General features: G+C 41.3%; 1 pseudogene; it reads right to left on the bottom strand.

Annotated features, from left to right (window-relative positions):
* Positions 1–8,766: 8,766 nt before the first annotated feature.
* Positions 8,767–9,681, bottom strand: LOC129502933 (60S ribosomal protein L36a-like; annotated as a pseudogene).
* Positions 9,682–9,798: the final 117 nt, after the last annotated feature.

Here is a 9,798-nt window from a genome sequence, read left to right as displayed (position 1 = left end):
ATTTAGTCAAGAAGGGGCTCAGGCACAATTAAGTATTATCATGCCATCATTAATGTTTAATGCACAGTGTTTGGATTTAAAGACTATTATTGTAGTAACTGGACCTCCCGGTCCAAAGTGCCTGGGATCTGAGAGGCAGGTGGCTTAGCCAGGCAAAGAAATTAGGCTGCATAACTGGGACAATGTTGGAAAGTTTTCATCTGAATGAACTAAAAAAAAAATCAATGTGTAATTAGTTTTAATTTACCTTTGACTGCTGGTTAAATGTCACCTTCTCTCCGTTTCCTGTTTCATCTTAAAAGAGAACTTCCTTATTTTGTTGTTCTTATGGACTTGGTGTGGAGGACAAAAATATATTCAGTTCCTAGGAAAACTGACATAAGAAACCAATAGGGCCAATAGGAAAAACAAAACAAGATGAAACAGAACACTGGCCGGGAAATCAGGAGTTCTGGTGTCCAGTTTCAGCTGTGTGACCTTGAATGAGTGGCGTAACCACATCTGGCGTCTGATTCTTTACTGCAGAGTGAGAAAGTTAACCTAGCTGCCCTGTTTCTTCTAGTTCTAAGTCCTACTTTGCTAGTATTGCTTATTCTTATTAGACAAAAGCATGAAAGTGAATGGGCCTGCCTCCTTGCTTCCTTCCTTCCTTTTGCATTAGTCAAACGAAGTTAACTGCTATTAGAAAAAACAAATCTTAGTGGATTAACAAAATGGACGTTTACTTCTTGCTTCCACAAACTCCAGCATGGCAATTTCTGCTGTGTCAGCTCCCCTGGGTACCTCTCCTACATGTGAAGACTCAGGAATCCAAGCAAATTTCAAATCCAGGGCTTCAGAATCCTCTGCAAGAACCTCCTCAGGGGAGCAAAGAGAGAGTCTGGAGGATCTCACAGAGGTTTTAGGGGCCAGAGCACGTTCCCTTTTCATAACATGTCACATGGTTCCACCTAGATAAAGTGAGCCTGGGAAACATGGCCCCTTGTAATTGCTCAGAACAGAATACAAAGGTTTGGTGAGTGCCTAGCATTGTCTCACCCACAGTTCATTCATTTAATGAATATTAATTAAGAGGCTACTCTATGTCAAGTCCTATAGTTGACATTGGAACATGACAGGCCACTCTCTTCTCATGAATCTTAATTCTAGTGGGGGAAATTATGTGTATGCGTGCAAAAATGTGTATATATGCCAGATAGATATAGAAAATTGTTAATTTTGAGATTGAAAATAGTATCCCATGGTAATAATAGATTTTTTAGAACACACACAAAGCATTATTCTCAAGACTTCATATGTGTATTTACATATTTTGTCATTCGACTTTTACAGTAACTCAGTGAAGTAGATACTATAACTAGCCCCATTTTGCATATTAGGAAACTGAGGCACAGAGAGGTTAAAGACTTTGTCCAGGTTCAGACAGCCGGAAGCAGTGAAGCCAAGCTGCAAATCCAGGCATTTGGATGCCAGAGCTCTCCCTCTTGTGTTGCTACTCTGAAAGCATGCACCTGACTGATCGAAATGTTCCTTTAGCTGTGGCTTCCTTTGTACCCATTCATAATTAATTTGCTGAAAATTCAGGAACCCATCAATGGGAATATGTGTGAAAGCACTTAGTAAACCGGGAAACATTATAACATAGCATGTTGCTTTCTCAAACCACACTTGGCCTTAAAATCTTCGAAGGCTTCCTGTTGTCTCTTGCCTAAAGTTTAAATTCTTTAGATCGTCAACATTTTGCTTCAGTTTCCATCTTCACTCCTTGCCCTGCCACACTAGACAAATCACCTTTGAGGAATATGAGACCAAATATTCTCGGCCTTTGGTCTGTCCACTTTCAGCACATCATCTGGCATCCTGGGCCAGCTCTAGGGTAAATAAATCACCTTTGTGCTCTCCAGACTAGTGATGTAGTTCGAAGTGGTGGTGTCGGGAGCCAACAGATAAGAAAGAATTCTTGAGATGTCTTTGGTGAAAAAAAGTTATTTTATTAAAGCACGGGGATCAGGCCCGTGGACAGAAAGAACTGCATTATAAAGGTGTGTGGGGGGATCCCTGGGTGGCGCAGTGGTTTGGCGCCTGCCTTTGGCCCAGGGTGCGATCCTGGAGACCCGGGATCGAATCCTGCGTCGGGCTCCCGGTGCATGGAGCCTGCTTCTCCCTCTGCCTATGTCTCTGCCCCTCTCTCTCTCTCTGTGTGACTATCATAAATAAATAAAAATTAAAAAAAATAAAGGTGTGTGGGGTGACTGGTTATGTACTTGAGAGTTAGGAGAGGTAAGGATAAAGAGAGGTTTTCAAAAAGATTTTCATGTACTAAAGAGGACTTACAAGGTACTGAAGGCCTGAATAATACTCAGCCATCAGAAGAGACGAATACCCATCATTTGCTTCGACGTGGATGAAACTGGAGGGTTTATGCTGAGTGAAGTCAATCGGAGAAGGACAATCATCATATGGTTCCACTCATACATGGAATATAAGAAATAGTGAGAGGGATTATAAGGGAAAGGAGGGGAACTGAGTGGGAAAAATTAGAGAGGAAGACAAACCATGAGAGACTCCTGACTCTTGGAGACAAAGGGTTGTGGAAGGGGAGGTGGGCAGGGGGTTGGAGGAACTGGATGATGGTCACTGAGGAGGGCACTTGATGGGGTGAGCCCTGGGTGTTATACTATATGTTGGCAAATTGAATTTAAATTAAAAAAATGTAAAAAAAAAAAAGATACTGGAGGCCTTGCTATTGTTAAAGTTGTTTTTGCCTCTAGCAAAGGATTAACATTTTTTTAAAAAGATTTTATTTATTTGAGAGAGAGAGAGAGAGAGAGAGAGAGCAAGCAGGGGATGTGGCAGGCAGAGGGAGGGAGAAGCAGGCTCAGGGAGCCTGGTATGCAACTCAGTCCCAGGGTCCTGGGATCATGACCTGGGCTGAAGGCAGACGCTTCACCGCTTAGCCAGCACCCTGGTGCCCTACAAAACATTAAGACATTCGGGAGCTTCCTGGAGGAAGGTTACACTCTGCCTGCCTCAAGTATTTGTCAATGGGCTACAGGTCATAAGGACATTTAATTTTCCCTCCATTTCCTTCTACCTTCATTTTCCACATCACTACGGAGGGGAGAGTGACATTGGAGCTCCATGAAATTGAGTCTATAGTTTTCTGGAAGTTAGGCTATTGATAAGGATGCTTTTTCCTTGTAAATCACTAAGACATTTGTAAACAGAGGAAGACTCCTGTCCTGCAGGACTATGATCTCTATTAGTTAACCATTCGTTTTTTCCTTCCCTTAGTTTTAGGGCATCTGGGAGTGCCTGAGGAATGTCACACAGATCCCACCCGAGAGTGGGAGTTGCAGAGAGGATGGTTCTGGGTGTCAGCTTGTGCACTGTCCTCAGCTTGCCTTCTGTTCCTCCATCACTAGCACACGGTAAGTGCTAAATCAATGCATGGCAAATTAAATCAAAGGTAGAAAATTGAGGGGGAGGGAGAGCCATAGATAATACAAAATTTAAGGTGATCAAGGCAAACTCAGTTCTTCCCATGAGATGCGGGTAGAATGGTGTTGCACCAGGCATTTTCCTCTGGAAATTCTTTCTTTGTTCTTAGAGACTGGGAGATGGCAAGGGAACAACAGGAAATAGTGTGGCCATCCCAATTCAGCTAGAACACTTGGCTTATGTCTGGCAAAAAAATAAAAAAATAAATAAAAATCTGTTCAAAATGGAGTTAGTCTGTGCTGTTGTTATTAAGGTAATTGAACCGTACTGCAAGACATCTGGAGAAAGGAGCTGTGCGAGGAGATGCTTCACTTAATTACTTTGTACTGGGGGCCAAGTCTTAGCATACCTTTAAATGAGAGCTAAGGAAATAAGCACACAATTACTCAATGTCCTGAAATGAATACAGTGGAAACTTAGAACCCATTGTGGCAGATGCTGTTGGGTTGCCCAGCTGCCATTCATTCACCATCTTCTTTGCAAAAAAAGACCTCTGTGCATTTAGGATGGTGGCATGTCCCCCTTTGGGGATGGATGACGGGTCTCAGCCAGTGCTTCCAAACATTTTTCATGACTTGACACACGGAAAATGATTAAATTTGTATTCTGTGCTCTGTGCTAACCTGGAGGGGATTTGGAGGCATCAGTATGGGGCTTGGCAAAAACGAATCTATAACATGCTCTTCATATTATATAATTATAAGAAAAATAAAATATTTAGAAAGATATGAATTATTAAATTTGGATAAAATGTCAAAATAAAATATTTTCTAATTTTTTTTTAAAATGAGAAACTCAAGCTGGCTTCTACAAACCTAAATTTTAATAATCAGATTTTAGGGTTGAAATGATTAAATATAATCTCTTTTCTAGCTTTTTTTTTTTTTACAGTCCCTTCAAATTAATGAAAGTCATCACAATTTTGCTCGTACAAATTGGTGACTAAAAAAAAAAAAAAACCTAGAACCGTATTTATAACAATTCAAGGTTTGTAATAGTTGAAATGACTTTTTTGAGTCTAACATTGTTTTGACAAATACAGCATTAAAGTTTTGTGTAATAATGTGAATGTGTTATAAATCCAAACTTTTCATATCAAGGATCTAAAAGTCATGATGAAGCTGTAAGTTGCAAAACACGTGAATGGGACTATGTGAAAGCACTTTGTGAACTGGAAAATATCGTAATATAACATGTTGCCTTCTCAAACCACACTTGGCCTCAGGTAGGTTGGATGTACTAAAATAGTGTATCGACTGCACATGGACAAAAGTTTCTAATATAGGAAGAATAAGGCTGAAATTAGGGGTAGTCAACCAGAGTTGGTCCTACAGGAGCCCCTATTTGACTTCCCTGATTCCCAACTCCTAATGATCTGTGGCTGTGCAGTCTCCTTGAACACCTGCTATACAAAGCTCTCCAGCAGCCCTCAGATCACCAACCCTACCACTGCGGACTCTGTAGCCAGTTGCTCCAGTGCATACCTCCGTGGCGAGGCTTACCATCTTGTCACCAAGTGCCAGATAGTACTCCCTAGGCTCACCACTAAAGGGACTACAGGGTACACCATTGGGCAGAGGTCTTCTCAGGCTAAGCTGCAAGGTATTCTGGAAGACCATGCTTGTAGCCAGAGACAACCAGCCATAGGGCACTGCGACACCAGGAAATGAGGAGATCCCTTTTATGTGGCTTAACTGTAACCCAGAGGCCTTATGCAACCCAGCACACTAGTTGAGAAGCTTGGGTCTAAGCGAGCATGACAATCCTATTTCCTACTATTGTTAAGCTAAGAGTGGCCAGATGACCTAATACTGGCCAGTGAAACATAATTGAGTTGACTGGGGGCAGCAGTAGTTCTGGGATAGTTTTCGTTTTCCAAATAAAAAAGGACAACAGGGAGTGTGCCTGGTATTGATCATTCTGCCTTCTTTCTTCTTTGACTGGGGATGTGCTCTAGAGCTTCAATAGCCATCTTGCAACCAGAGGGTGAAAGGCATGAAGGAGAGGTCAAGACTACTGTAGAGCTGCTGGACTGACATCATTTCATTTCCAGATCAGTGCCAGGAGTCCTATCTCTAGATTTCCTATTATGTAAGAAAAATAAACCCTTATTTGTTTCAGCCACTGGAAGTCAAAAGAAATTTATCAGATGGTCCTTAGGCTATCTTACAGTAAAACCATGCTAGGAGGAGAGTCATGGTTGCAGTGAGCCATTAAAAACTATCTCAATAGGATATGACCATTTCCAAAGCTCTCTTTCTGCCTCTTGCTTCTGTTTCTGCTGTTTTGGCTTTATTTCTCTCTCCTGCTCTACTGGGTTCCCTTACCTGGAGGAAACATGGATCCTGCTAGCTCCTAAGTTTTGCATCTTTTTCATTCCAAGCAATGAAAGAGAGAGAGAGAGAGAGAGAGAGAGAGAGAGAGAGAGAGAGAGACTCTGACTTTCTAGGTCTCCTAGGTTATTCAGTTGCTGGGGCTCACTCTTCCATTGGGAGTTCAGGGCAGAGTACTGGACTAAGAAGCTATGGCCAGAGGGCTGGACCATGGAATCTCCTGGAGGAGTCAGATGATAGAGTGCAGAAGAGAAATTTCCAGAGAAAGGTGTGGTAGTGGTATTTGGCTGAGTTCTGTAGATAGGCACCATAGGAATAATTTCCACTTCACTCCATGTGTGTTGACACTGACAAAAGAGACAAGGAACAGAAATCTGTGTTTGTTTAAGGTCATATAAGAAATCAGTGGCAATTTGGTATTAAAATGAAGAACTACTAATTCTTATTCTAGGTTGTTATAGTCTTTTAAGCTCTTGTTCTAGTCTTCTTTATAGAAATTCTCATTGCTTTTTTTGAAGGCTTATTGATAAAAAACTGCCCTGTTTCCTTGTCACAAAGGCTTCATCAGAATGAGGATCAATACAGCCCTGAGCAATAGACAAGCCAGAGAGATGAGCTATGTAATGACTCTCCAGAGTTGTTCTGGATAGTTGTTACACTGCCTGGCTGGGCTCTATGAGTGGCCTCTTACATCCTTGTAAGAAACCCACCTTCACTCAAGCCTCCTTGGAAGAGTTTCTCTTTCTTTAAGCACATGCACACTGAGACACATTGTCAGTAAGCCAACTTAAGTAGAAGAGTGCTCATTTAAGATAACGCAAATGCAGTGATGGTAGATCACGGACTTACCCTGTATAAATACTAAATATCACACTTAGATATTCAGGACAATTTTCTTGCTGTAATATTAAGAAATTAGAAATGTGTTGTGAATGTAGAATCTTCCTTTTTTATTCATTTTTAAAAACATGTAGGCAGCTCTTTTTCTGAGAAAGTGCAAGTGACTTATAGGGGACCTTTTTTTTTAATAAATTAATTTTTATTGGTGTTCAATTTACCAACATACAGAATAACACCCAGTGCTCATCCCGTCAAGTGTCCCCCTCAGTGCCCGTCACCCATTCACCCCCACCCCCCGCCCTCCTCCCCTTCTACCACCCCTAGTTCGTTTCCCAGAGTTAGGAGTCTTTATGTTCTGTCTCCCTTTCTGATATTTCCCACACATTTCTTCTCCCTTCCCTTATATTCCCTTTCACTATTATTCATATTCCCCAAATGAATGAGAACATACTGTTTTAGGGGACCTTTTGTAGCCCATTGGGTCTCTTTTGATTTATGGAAGATTGCTGACGATGCTATGATTCAGCCCCCAGTTGGCACAAGGAAATATGATATAAGGAAAGACATAGTACTTGACAATATAAAAGATGAAACTTAGTGGTTACTGAAAAAATTTATGAATTAATTTTCAGGTTTAAATACAATCATTTTCATTATTATTATTGAATTTTTAGGTCTACTAGCTACTATTTTTTTTTAGATGTGATAATGTATCCATCCTTTCAGCCATTCTGAAAAAAACATCTATAGTGGCCAAAAGAAGTAGCTTCTTAAGTGTGCAAGTCTAAACCCAGACTCTAGATTTTTAAAATTGATATATTTTTTTCTCTTTTGAGGCCTAATTTTCATGGTTGTTTTTGATAAAATCAGCCATTACTGCCATGGGAACAGATCTCACTAAGTGTCTTGTTTTCAATTGCTTTGAAAAGGTGGCTCATAGTGCTCCAGAGTTTTATGATCTCATAGTGAAGATACTTAGGTTCCAAACCACAAGGCAAGTTGTCTTGATAAAACACTGTTTTTGTTAGATAAGAAAATATGTAATGCAAAATTAAAATGTGATCCAGCAACCAACCAATAACCAACCACAATAGCGAGTATAAGATAAAAGGACATTATGAAGCTCCAGAGACAAAGGGATGAAACATAGAATGGAGATTAGAGCTGTCTATCTTCAAAGTATAAATGTGGGATCATAACAATTTTTTTTAACCAATAGTAATGGCTTTGAAATTGCAAATGAGTGTGGGATGGGCATTAGAAAGACTCTCATGGGAACTATGAGTGTAGTGAGTGGTCCAAATGTAAATGTAACAGATGGGATTGCCATTAGAACAGCAGTCATCCTCTCCACCCAAATTGTTGTTTCTGTCCCAATTTCAAATATCCTGTCAGGCTATGTGTCAGATGACACATCCTGGTACTTAATTTTAAAATATGACTGTTGTGGCCATAGGACCAGGTGGTTGGGTCAGAGTGTTCTGAGATCAAGAAGGAAGACAGGAAACAGAAGATTATCCATTCCCCAAATGTTTATTGTGTGCCCATTATGTCTGGCTGTTCTAGACCTTGGGTGACCAAGGTGAATGAATAGCAAACCAACCCTTGCTCTTGTGGGGCTCACATTCCACTTAGAGGAGACAGACAATAAAAAATAACAACTAAATAAAAATTATGTTAGATGTTGGTAAATGCTATAGAAAATAAAGTCAGTACAAGGCAGGTGAGGGGAAGAGTGAAGGTGGCATAATCTTATAGAGGATGGTCAGGAAAGACTTAACTAGTTGGGAGGCAGGTGAGGATGTGAGGCAGACATTTGAGAGAAGAATATTCTGGGTAGAGGGAACAAAGGGCATGTGAAAAGGCTCTCAGTTGGGTGGCTCAAGGAACCTCAAGGATATCAGTGGAGCTGGAGAGGTGTGAGGGGGAAAGATAATGATAGATGAGCTCACGGAATTAATGAGGGGGCAGGACATGGAGGGCCTTTCCAGAACTTGATAGTAAGGAATTGGCTTTGCTTTTTTTTTTTTTTTTTTTTTTTGAAGTGAACATAATGTCAAGATTTTATTGTCTTCGTAACAAAACATGAAGCTTAGAACTGGATCACTTGGCCCTTTCTCTTCTTATCTCCTCCTAGTTCAAAATGCTTGCACCTCTTAATAGCCAGCGTTCTCTTAGATCTGCAATTGGGCTCAACGCATTCAAGCCTCAGCACAATGTTCTTTGTAGTTTTAGCCTTTTTCTGGAAAAAAATGGCTCAGTCTGCCCACCATAGCCACTCTGCTTCCTGTCATAACGCTGCTTTCCCTGGGCATAAAGAGAATCTTTGCCTTTCTTGTACTGTGTCACTTTGTGGGGTTGCTTGCCACACTTCTTGCAGAAAGTCTGGCGGGTTTTAGGAACGTTCACCATCTCTGCGAGAAGGCTATTGGCACGGAAAGCTGGCTTTTGCTTTGAACGAGGAGAGAAGTCCTTAGAGGGTTTTGAGCAGTGGAAGGACATGATCTGTCTTCCTTTTTCAAAGGTTCCCTCTGGCTGCCAGTTAGGAGAGTATCCAATAATTCAGGTGAGAGATGCTGGTTAATTTGGGCAGAGCTGTGATAGTAAAGCCAGCGATCAATGGTGGTTGGATTCTGGCCACACTGATGGATCAGACATTAAATGTAGGAGAAAGAGAAGCGTGATGAAAACATAAATGAAATGGATGGAGGGAAAGAAGGTAGAAGGGGATGGAAGGGAGGAGGATACCTTGAAGAGTGCACACTCAAAAGGGCTAAGACTATCCTTAGGACTTTTCTGTAAGCCAAGCAAAGAAATCCAGGATTTGACTGCCTCAGTGGCCAGCATGTGATGCTTGGCTCCTGGACATCTTGAACATGAATTTATGCTGGCTGTTTTTCTGGACTGCTAAAATCTGTTGACCCCAAGGTGAAGTTTAGTTGTATGGCCAACCCGCTGTGATTGTGTTAGGCTGGTGGCCTTAGTTGGGAAGTTGCATGGAAGAGGCAGTGGGAGCATAGTGGTGGTCTAGGAAGGAGAAAATCCCACCTCCTTCTGTCCCTAGATCATCATGACCCTGGAAAAGCAAGCCTTGGTTTACAAGGCATGAATGAGACCATGTGCA

The sequence above is a fragment of the Nyctereutes procyonoides genome, unplaced genomic scaffold, assembly GCF_905146905.1.
Source record: "Nyctereutes procyonoides isolate TBG_1078 unplaced genomic scaffold, NYPRO_anot_genome, whole genome shotgun sequence".
Classification (NCBI taxonomy): domain Eukaryota; kingdom Metazoa; phylum Chordata; class Mammalia; order Carnivora; family Canidae; genus Nyctereutes; species Nyctereutes procyonoides.
The sequence above is the reverse complement of the archived record's forward strand: the minus strand, read 5'-3'. Positions and strand labels throughout refer to the sequence as shown.